The sequence below is a fragment of the Monodon monoceros genome, unplaced genomic scaffold, assembly GCF_005190385.1.
Source record: "Monodon monoceros isolate NGI ecotype Baffin Bay Population unplaced genomic scaffold, NGI_Narwhal_1 Super_Scaffold_5, whole genome shotgun sequence".
Taxonomy (NCBI): Eukaryota; Metazoa; Chordata; class Mammalia; order Artiodactyla; family Monodontidae; genus Monodon; species Monodon monoceros.
The window spans coordinates 70,641,496-70,653,716 of record NW_021703782.1 but is presented as its reverse complement, the minus strand read 5'-3'; positions in this window follow the sequence as shown (position 1 = coordinate 70,653,716).

The following is a 12,221-nucleotide window of genomic DNA, read 5'->3' as shown; positions in this document are numbered from 1 at the left end:
TTTTTAACATCTTTACTGGAGTATAATTGCTTTACAATGTTGTGCTAGTTTCTGCTGTATAACAAAGTGAATCAGCTATACGTATACATATATCTCCATATCCCCTCCCTCTTGCGTCTCCCTCTCACCCTCCCTATCCCACCACTCTAGGTGGTCACAAAGCACCGAGCTGATCTCCCTGTGCTTATGCGGCTGCTTCCCACTGGCTATCTATTTTACATTTGGTAGAGTATATATGTCAATGCTACTCTCTCACTTCATCCCAGCTTACCCTTCCCCCTCCCCATGTCCTCAAGTCTGCATCTTTGTTCCTGTCCTACCCCTAGGTTCTTTAGAACCTTTTTTTTTTTTTATATCCCATATATATGTGTTAGCATATGGTATTTGTTTTTCTCTTCTGACTTACTTCACTCTGTATGACAGACTCTAGGTCCATCCACCTCACTACAAATAATTCAATTTCGTTTCTTTTTATGGCTGAGTAATATTCCATTGTATATATGTGCCACATCTTCTTTATCCATTCATCTGTCAATGGACACTTAGGCTGCTTCCAAGTCCTGGCTATTGTAAATAGTGCTGCAATGAACATTGTGGTACGTGATTTTTTTTTTTTTTTTTTCATGGCTGCGTTGGGTCTTCGTTTCTGTGCGAGGGCTTTCTCTAGTTGTGGCAAGCGGGGGCCACTCTTCATCGCAGTGCGTGGACCTCTCACTATCACTGCCTCTCTTGTTGCGGAGCACAGGCTCCAGACGTGCAGGCTCAGTAATTGTGGCTCACAGGCCCAGTTGCTCCGCGGCATGTGGGATCTTCCCAGACCAGAGCTTGAACCTGTGTCTCCTGAATTGTCAGGCAGATTCTCAACCACTGTGCCACCAGGGAAGCCCCATGACTCTTTTTGAATTATGATTTTCTCAGAGTATATGCTCAGCAGTGGGATTCGTGGGTCATATGGTAGTTCTATTTTTAGTTTTTTAAGGAACCTCCATACTGTTCTCCACAGTGGCTGTATCAATTTACATTCCCACCAACAGTGCAAGAGGGTTCCCTTCTCTCCACACCCTCTCCAGCATTTATTGTTTGTAGATTTTTTGATGATGGCCATTCTGACTGGTGTGAGGTGATACCTCATTGTAGTTTTGATTTGCATTTCTCTAATGATTAGTGATGTTGAGCATTCCTTCATGTGTTTGTTGGCAATCTGTATATCTTCTTTGGAGAAATGTCTATTTAGGTCTTCTGCCCATTTTTGGATCGGGTTGTTTGGTTTTTGATATCAAGCTGCATGTATATTTTGGAGATTAATCCTTTGTCAGTTGCTTCATTTGCAAATACTTTCTCCCATTCTGAGGGTTGTCTTTTCATCTTGTTTATGGTTTCCTTTGGTCTGCAAAAGCTTTTAAGTTTCATTAGGTCCCATTTGTTTATTTTTGTTTTTATTTCCATTTCTCTAGGAGGTGGGTGACAGTGATTATAAATTAACTTTTATGTATTTTCTAAAATAAGTCCTAAAATATTTTCAAGTAAACTTCGGATTAGAAAATTAAAATCTATAATATGTATGATATTGGGTGGGCCAAAATGTTCGTTTGGTTGTTTCCATAAGATGGCTCTAGTAGCACTTAGTTGTCTTTAACTTCATTTGAAACAATTTTGTTAGATTGTATGTTACAGCTGTCATATCAGCGTGCATTTATAAAAAGACATCAAAATTCGTGAATTTTTATGTAGCCATTTTACTATTAAAGATGGAAGGAAAACAACATTTTCGGCATATTATGCTTTATTGTTTCAAGAAAGGTAAAAATGCAACTGAAACGCAAAAAGAAAGATTTGTGCAGTGTATGGAGAAGGTGCTGTGACTGATCAAATGTGTCAAAAGTGGTTTGCAAAGTTTCGCGCTGGAGATTTCTCGCTGATCAATGTTCCATGGTCAGGTAGACCAGTTGAAGTTGATAGTGATCAAATCAAAAGAATATTTGAAAAAAAATCAATGTTATACCACGCAAAAGATAGCCGACATACTCAAAATACCCAAATCAAGTGCTGAAAATCATTTGCACCAGCTTGGTTATGTGAATCGCTCTGATGTTTGGCTTCCACATAATTTAAGAGAAAAAAACCTTCTTGACCATTTCTCTAGTGAAACGTAATGAAAACGTTCCGTTTTTAAAACAAATTGTGACAGGCTTTGAAAAGTGGATACTGTACAATAATGTGGAACAGAAGAGATTGTGGGGCAAGAGAAATGAACCACCACCAACCACACCGAAGGCTGGTCTTCATCCAAAGTAAGTGATGTTGTGTATATGGTGGGATTGGAAGGGAGTCCTCTATTATGAACTCCTTCCCCAAAACAAAACAATTAATTCCAACAAGTACTGCTCCTAATTAGACCAAAAGAAACTGGCACTCGATGAAAAGAGTCCAGAATTAGTCAACAGAAAACGCATAATCTTGCTTCAGTATAACGCAAGACCACACGTTTCTCTGATGACCAGGCAAAAACTGTTACAGCTTGGCTGGGAAGTTCTGATTCATCTGCCATATTCACCAGACATTGCACCTTTGGATTTACGTTTATTTTGGTCTTTACACAATTCTCTTAATGGAAAAAATTTCAATTCCATAGAATACTGTAAAAGGCACCTGGAACAGTAGTTGCTCAAAAAGATTAAAAGTTTGGGGAAGATGGAATTATGAAGTTGCCTGAAAAATGGCAGAAGGTAGTGGAACAAAAGGGTGACTATGTTGTTCAATAAAGTTCTTGGTGAAAATGAAAAATGTGTCTTCTAGTTTTACTTAAAAAACTGAAGGCACTTTTTGGCCCACCAAATATTTTTAACCACCATATTGGTTTTTCTCCCATTTGAAAATTTTGTGGATTATTTTTCTTTCTTTCTTTCTTTTTTAGATTCCATATATATGTGTTAGCATGTGGTATTTGTTTTTCTCTTTCTGACTTACTTCACTCTGTATGACAGTCTCTAGGTCCATCAACCTCACTACAAATAACTCAGTTTCGTTCCTTTTCATGGCTGAGTAATATTCCATTGTATATGTGTGCCACATCTTCTTTATCCCTTCATCTGTTGATGGACACTTCAGTTGCTTCCATGTCCTGGCTATTGTAAACAGAGCTGTAATGAACATTTTGGTACATGACTCTTTTTGAATTATGGTTTTCTCAGGGTGTATGCCCAGTAGTGGGATTGCTGGGTCATATGGTAGTTCTAATTTTAGTTTTCTAAGGAACCTCCATACTGTTCTCCATAGTGGCTGTATCAATTTACATTCCCACCAACAGTGCAAGAGGGTTCCCTTTTCTCTACACCCTCTCCAGCACTTACTGTTTGTAGATATTTTGATGATGGCCATTCTGACCGGTGTGAGGTGATACCTCATTGTAGTTTTGATTTGCATTTCTCTAATGATTAGTGATGTTGAGCATTCCTTCATGTGTTTGTTGGCAATCTGTATATCTTCTTTGGAGAAATGTCTATTTAGGTCTTCTGCCCATTTTTGGATTGGGTTGTTTCTTTTTTAATATTGAGCTGCATGAGCTGCTTGTATATTTTGGAGATTAATCCTTTGTCAGTTGCTTCCTTTGCATATATTTTCTCCCATACTGAGGGTTGTCTTTTCATCTTGTTTATGGTTTCCTCTGCTGTGCAAAAGCTTTTAAGTTTCATTAGGTCCCATTTGTTTATTTTTGTTTTAATTTCCATTTCTCTAGGAGATGGGTCAAAAAGGATCTTGCTGTGATGTGTGTCATAGAGTGTTCTGCCTATGTTTTCCTCTAAGAGTTTGATGGTGCCTGTCCTTACATTTAGGTCTTTAATCCATTTTGAGTTTTTTTTGTTTTGTTTTGTTTTTGTTTTTGTGATACGCGGGCCTCTCACTGCTGTGGCCTCTCCTGTTGCGGAGCACAGGCTCCGGATGTGCAGGCTCAGCAGCCATGGCTCACAGTCCCAGCCACTCCACAGCATGTGGGATCTTTCCAGACCGGGGCACGAACCCGTGTCCTCTGCATTGGCAGGCGGACTCTCAACCACTGTGCCACAAGGGAAGCCCTTGAATTTATTTTTGTGTATGGTGTTAGGGAGTGTTCTAATTTCATTCTTTTACATGTAGCTGTCCAGTTTTCCCAGTACCACTTATTGAAGAGGCTGTCTTTTCTCCACTGTATATTCTTACCTCCTTTATCAAAGATAAGGTGACCATATGTGTGTGGGTTTATCTCTGGGCTTTCTACCCTGTTCCATTGATCTATATTTCTGTGTCTGTGCCAGTACCATACTGTCTTGATTACTGTAGCTTTGTAGTATAGTCTGAAGTCAGGGAGCCTGATTCCTCCAGCTCCGTTTTTCTTTCTCAAGATTGCTTTGGCTATTCGGTGTCCTTTGTGTTTCCATATAAATTGTGAAATTTTTTGTTCTAGTTCTGTGAAAAATGCCAGTGGTAGTTTGATAGGGATTGCATTGAATTGCAATCAAAGCTCCCGGGGTTCAGCTTTGGATTTGGACCCTCCTATGAGTGTAGGTTGCCTGAGGGCGTCTGTTCTTCGCTCAGATAGGACGGCGTTAAAGAAGCAGCTGATTCTGGGGCTCTGGCTCGCTCAGGCCGGCTGCCGGGGTGGAGGGAGGGGTACGGATGTGGGGCGAGCCTGTGGTGGCAGAGGCCAGCGTGATGTTGCACCAGCCTGAGGCATGCCGTGCGTTCTCCTGGGGAAGTTGTCCCTGGCTCATGGGACCCTGGCAGTGGCGGGCTACACAGGCTCCCGGGAGGGGAGGTGTGGACAGTGACCTGTGTTTGCACACAGGCTTCTTGGTGGCAGCAGCAGCAGTCTTAGCATCTCATGCCCATCTCTGGGGTCCACGCTGATGGCTGCGGCTCGCTCCCGCCTCTGGAGCTCCTTTAAACGGCACTCTGAATTCCGTCTCCTCACGCACCAGGAAACAAAGAGGTCCCATTTCAATGTTAATTATGACATACTAAAAACTTTCTTACTTTTCATGCAGATTCATATCTTTTAAAAAAGAAATGTAATTGATTTCAATTTTAAGTTACTGAATACAAATTTGACGCTTTTTTTTCCCCAACATTTTTTGTTAATGGAGCAGTTCCTAAACCAGGAAGCTTTAATTCTACTCACTATTTCAAGCATTTGAGCTGGTCTTGAGGAGGTTCAAAAATTTTAGCTATAGGATTCCAATTTTATCTTTCAGTGGCTATGCCCAATACAAACTATTTGACTTTTTCCCTAGCTATATAAAATCCATTAATACATTTGCTATGAAAAGACAAACATGGTAGATGGCCAACACATACAAGAAAAATGCTCAACGTCATTAATCATCAGGAAAATGCAAATCAAAACCACAATGAGATATCACCTCACACTGTCAGAATGGCTACCACCAAAAAGACAACAAATAACAAATGTTGGCAAGCAGTGGAGAAAAGGGAGCACTGTTGGCAGGAACGTAAATTGGTGCAGATATTATGGAAAACAGTGTGGGTATTTCTCAAAAAATTAAAAATAGAACTATCATATGATCCAGCAATTCCACTTCTGGGTATTTTTCCAAAGAAAACAAAAATGCTAATTTGAAAAGGCATATGCATCTCTATTCATTGCAGAATTATTCACAAATAGCCAAGACATGGAAGCAACTCAAGTGCCCATTGATATATAAATGGATAAAGAAGACGTGGTGTGTGTATATATATATGTGTGTGCGTGTGTGTGTGTGTATATATATATATGTATATATGTATATACATATATATATATACAAAGGAATACTACTCAGCCATAAGAAAGAATGAAATCTTGCCATTTGCAACAACATGGATGGACATGGAGGGTATTATGCTTAGTGAAATAAGTGAGACAGAGACAAATACTGTATGATTTCAGTTATATGTGGAACCCCCAAAATAAAACAAATGAACAAATATAATAAAACAGCAACAAAGTCATAAATACAGAGAACAAACTGATGGTTGCCAGAGGGGAGGGTGGGTGGTAGGGGAAGAGTGAAATAAGTGAGGGAAATTAAGAGGTAAGAACTTCCAGCTATGAAATAAATGAGTCACAGAGATGAAATGTACAGTGCGGGGAATACAGTCAATAATCACATAATATCTTTATATGGTGACAGAGGGTAACCAGATTTATCATTGGGATCATTTTGAAATGTATAGAAATATCAAATCAATATTTGTGTACCAAGAACTAACATAGTGCTGTAGATCAATTATCTATCTATCTTCAACAAACAAACAAACAAACTTACGGAAAAAGAATCAGATTTCTGGTTACTGGAATCAGGGATATGGGTGCGGAAGGAGGGGGAATTGAATGAAGGTGGTCAGAAGGAACAAACTTCCAGTTATAAGATAAATAAGTACTGGGGCTGTAATGTACAATATAATAGATATAATGAACTCTGCTGTACATTATATATGAAAGTTGTTGAGAGAGTAAATCCTAAGAGTTCTCATCACAAGGAAAAAATTGTTTCTCTTTTTCTTTTAATTTTTTTGCAGTACGTGGGCCTCTCACTGCTGTGGCCTCTCCTGCCGCGGAGCACAGGATCCAGAGGCACAGGCCCAGCGGCCACGGCCCACGGACCCAGCCGCTCCGTGGCATGCGAGATCCTCCCGGACCGGGGCACGAACCCGCGTCCTCTGCATCGGCAGGCAGACTCTCAACCACTGCACCACCAGGGAAGCCCATTTTTTTCTTTTATTTTGTAGCTATATGAGATGATGGACGTTCACTAAATTATTGTGGTCATCATTTCGCGATGTATGTAAGTCAAATCATCATGCTGTACACCTTAATCTTATACAGTGTTGTATGTCGATTATATCTCAATAAAACTGGAAAGGGAAAAAAAGCAAGTTGAGGGAAAGACAAAAATGATAAATAAAGGATACTGCAGGGAAAAAAAAAAAGACCAAAGTGGTGACTGCCTCAGTCTGAAATACTGATTTCATCATCACACTACAGGTCCCGTAAACAACATGAGCAGCAAATGAAGTTCATGGATCTTTTCAACCCTGAAAACGCATTAAATAAATGTATAAAAGTGATCATGCAACCATATGGGCTGATGGGAATACAAGTTCATAGTTTCCAGCTGAGTTTTCTTTTCACTTTTGTTTGCTTATTCCTTTATTTCATTATTTTTAAATTTTGTTCCTTTTAGCCTCTATTCCTCAAATTCCCTAAATGGGCCCTCTTCACGTTAAGGTCTCTCCTCAAATATCTCCTAATCAAAGCGGTTTTTCCTTGACCATCCTATCAAAAGTAGCACCCTCCATCACCCCTATCCCCACCTTAACATTATTTCCATACACTATTTTTTCTTATGTAGTTATCACTACTTCTCATAATATATGTTCATTTTCTGTCTCCCTCTGTAGTAATTTCAACATCGGCTCCATTATTTTACCCACCTTTGCAGCTTGTCATTTAACTTTGTTGGGCTTTCCCATTGTGGATGGGATATTCAGCCCCACCTTTGACTCCACGTTCAATTGTGTAACTTGCTTATGCCTGTGAGATATTAGCAGGTGTGATACAGGCAGAGCCGGAAAAGCACTTGCACAGTTGGGCTTGCTCTCTCCCTCACAGCCATTGCAATGAGAACACACCTGGGCTAGGCTACCAGAGGGTAAGCAATGAATGGAGGTGTGCCAAGTCATTGGGCTTGCCCCAGTCATCCCAACTGGCCTAGTTAAGCTGCCTCTCAGCCTTATGTTTTGAAAACTGTAATAATAATGATTTTTTTTTTTTTTTTTTTGCTGTACGCGGGCCTCTCACTGTTGTGGCCTCTCCCGTTGCGGAGCACAGGCTCCGGACGTGCAGCACAGGCTCCACGTGCAGCGGCCATGGCTCACGGGCCCAGCTGCTCCGCGGCATGTGGGATCTTCCTGGACCGGGGCACGAACCCGTGTCCCCTGCATCGGCAGGCGGACTCTCAACCACTGCGCCACCAGGGAAGCCCAATGATTATTTTTTAAGACATTGCATTTGGGGGTTGTTTTGTTACATAGCAAACGGTTTTAAAACACTTGGTTAAATAGGATCATAGGTCACTGTGAAACATTATTCATTTAACCAAAACGAAAATAAAAGATTTTTAAGGCAAATACAGATCATTTAGAAGGCAAAGAAACTCACAATCTGTTATCAAAAGTAGCCCTGCACCAGCTCACCCTCAATAACAAAATTCACTTACCCGGTTAAATTCAATCCAATCCCAGCCTGATCATGCACAAAGCTCTTTTCTCAGGGCTCTCTTTCTACAAAGCTTCCACAACTTTCTGTATCTATATTAGTTTATCTCTCATTTTTCTTTCCCATTTAGAAATAACCAGCTTTAGGACAAAACCACTTTCTTTTCCCTAAGCAAAATGCATTTCCATTCCTCATACCTTCTTTTACTGAAAACACACATCCCACTTTCCTCGCATACTGAAATGCTTCCCTAATTATCCCAGTAGCTTTAATAACATATATTACAATTTTAACCCTTAAAAACCTTAATCTCCAAGAAGCAAGTGAAAATCAAAAATCAAGTAATTATGAACTGTTTGTCATATCAATATTTCCTGACTGGCAAACTTAGGAATATTACATAACCTCTAGAAACATAAATCTTCTCCTTGTATAATTTCTTTCTTCAATATGGTATAAGACATATGTCTAATAAACCCAAACATCTTTAGTTTCCCTCTCATGAGAAGACAAAACTAGGCAAACTTAGACCCATTTAGCAATTAATGTTCCAACTTTATCTTACTTGAAATGATTTAGATATTCAGTGAATTCTCATCATTTAACTAAATTTAGCAAAACTCTTAATTAGTTTTAAGTTACTAAAATATCTGGAGAAACTATTTTAGATAAACATAACCCAAACATAATTATTCCTAATGAGTTAATCTGAAAACTTCTACCTCATTTACCTCTATTTTATAAATTATGAAAATATCATCATACCAAGTTAATTTTTCGTGTTGACAAACCCTGCAACATAAATAATATGAACTTATTGACCTTCAGTAAACCTAGGTACAATAAAAGTAAGACATATCTGTATTGATTAAACCAACAAGCTTAAGCTAGCTTTAATACCACATATTAATTTAATACTGAGTATTTCCTAGACCACATGAACCTGAAATTCATTCTGGCCAGTTTAATTTTATATATTTAGAAATATTTAATTTGCAAGCATTTACTTTAAAGTCAATTAAATAGAGCTCTTTTATAATTTAATTTTGATAATACAATTCTGAGGTAAAGACATACCATATGTGTAATGTACACACAGACATAAAAACAGACATAACTAGAGATCTCATAGCTTCACTTTAAAACTTGGTTATAAAGCAGGTATTATAATATAATATTACTAGTATATAAATAACAGTTGGAATAAGTTAAATTTATTTACTCAGATGACTAAGGCTTTACTATTTGTGGAAAAGACTTTTAAGATTTGTATTCGTCCTTGATAAATCCTTAAGGGGGCCATGAATTAGATTTTGGGTAAGAGAGCCTTTACAGTCGTTTGAGTTTAAAAAGGCCTTTTGCCCCCTCTTTTCCCACTTTGGTTTCAGGTTTTACCTGATTGAGCTAATTAGGCTCAGTCTCAGGTCATTGTGGACTGTATTTACATTTCTGATTTGTAGAGATTTGCAAGACAAAGACAGTTGCTTTTAATTCCCCAAATAACTGGTCTGCCACCTAAATGATATTAAAAGATTGATTTTTCCAGCTACCTTTTCTTTAATTTTCCTTTTTATATCAGTGAGATGATTTCCAACTAAACTGAAAATCAAGAGTTCTATGTTCTAGAACTTTAGAGTTCAATTTATCATGCCTTCAAAAGTCTGCACAAGGCATTCAACAAAGACCCTCCTTCTGAGTGCACAAGTTCAACCCAGAACAAAAATCTCCATTATTGTTTTTATTAGCCCCTGAATATTAGCTCCCAGTTTTTATTTCATATTCTGTGGGCTCAGCTAACCCTACTGGTTTTCTTTAGTAGAATTAATATTGCCTGGGGGGCAGATTTCTATACCCTGTCTTATAATACCAGGTAGAGGAAGCATTTCCCAGTGAGACATAATGTCTGTCCCACAATATAATCAGGCAAAAGAGATATAATCATCTTATATAAGCCCATTTAAATATACCAGTTTTTATAAACTTTCATCTCAGTTCTACCAACATTTATACCATTAAGTTTAGTTTCTTTTAGGACCCCATCAACAAGCCTTGGTCTTAAAAGGAGTCCCAGGGCTTCCCTGGTGGCACAGTGGTTGAGAGTCCGCCTGCCAATGCAGGGGACACGGGTTCGTGCCCCGGTCCGGGAAGATCCCACATGCCGCGGAGCGGCTGGGCCCGTGAGCCATGGCTGCTGAGCCTGCGCGTCCGGAGCCTGTGCTCCGCAACGGGAGAGGCCACAACAGTGAGAGGCCCGCGTACCGCAAAAAAAGGAGTCCCAGAAGTTCTTCTTTTATACCCTCATGATTTTGCCTATTTTTGTATATAGGGTTTGGGGACCCCAGTGGGGTTTAGCCAAAGGACTCAGGCCCCTTTGTCAATCTTTTAACTTGACTAATTGGCCTAGCTGTTGCCCTAAGCAATTGCTGCTCAGATATCTCAGTGTAATTTTCTTCCAGCTTTATAAATAAACAAACAAACACCCGCACATATATTTAAACTTTCTATATATTTAAACTTTGTTTATTTTTTTGGCCGTGCCACGCAACTTACGGAATCTTAGTTCCCTGACCAGGGATTGAGGCTGGGCCCTCCACAGTGAGAGCATGGAATCCTAACCACTGAACCGCCAGGGAATTCCTAAACTTTATATATATATATAAGTTTATATATTTAAACTTTATCTATCTATATCTATATATATCTAAACTAGGGTAAATAGAACAGATTTGTTTGGGGCCCTTTAATGTTGGGGACAAATAGGGGGTCACTTTGGCCCATCCAACCTTACGTAGTGTTGTATCAAACCTTTGTTTTAATCACTTTAACATCCATTTTTATTTATCTCATTTCTTAATGACCATCTAAAGATTTCTTATCCTTTTGGGATGAGTCCCTTTAAAATTTCCACCTTGTTGGGAAGAAGCCGCTAGACTTTCCCCTCAGTTTTTTCTTATTTCCTTGTTAAGCAACCTACTAAACATTAATTAACCTAATGTTTTTATTAGGTGAAGCTGAGACCACAAATCAGGCTTCCTAAACTGGTTCATTTTGTTTGTTTTAAACAAAGTGATTTCTTAGGTTAGCTGTTTTATATATATATAATTTATCCACCTTCTAATTTGTTTTTTTATAGTTTCCAATAAAACAGCTGTTTATAACGAGAGCTCTCTAAAAGTTTACCAATTTAGAAGTTTCTCCTCTTCAAAGAATCCATCATCTGGCCTTTGATGAGTATTATCTTCATAGCTCCTCAAACCAATAAACTCAAGAGACAGCTCCACAAGAGAGTGCAGAGCATGAGCCCCCACAAGATCTAGAAAGTTTACTCTCAAAAATGTCCAGGAAAGTAAAGGCCTTCGTTGTACAGGTGGACACGATGAAAGTTAAGGTGACAAAGGCCTTTGAGAGTCGGCACAGCCAGACAAAAAGACTGCTCAGAATCCCAGTCTATTTGACTGGCTGTCAAATATATGCTGTATGCGTACCTTCTAGATGGCAGAGACCAAGCTCTCGAAACCCAGAAAAGACAGCCTAAGATCAGGTTGAACATTTACATCTCAAAGACACAGGGAGAGAAATGCAAGTTCTCCCTAGAAGGGTTTTTGTTCTTTTAAGGTCAGAATTCTGAAGAGATGTTTTACCAAGCTGGCTTTTTCTAGCTGTGCAAACACACACACACACACAAATTAATTTTGGAATGTCAAATAATCCCCATATGGCCATTTTTAGGGCAAGATTTCCTTTAGTTCCCAATTGAGTAATTATTTGTAAGAATGAATTCTCTACGCATATAATAAAATCTTCCCAGTGTCTTTCAACTAAGGATAACCCACTCCTGGAAACTAAGTTTCAAGCAAAACCTACTCCTCCAGAGAGGACCTTAACACCACCAAATAAAACTTAGGATCATCAGCCAATAACAGGAGATCCAAGACCCAGAAGAGGCTCACCCAAAGTCATCTAACTC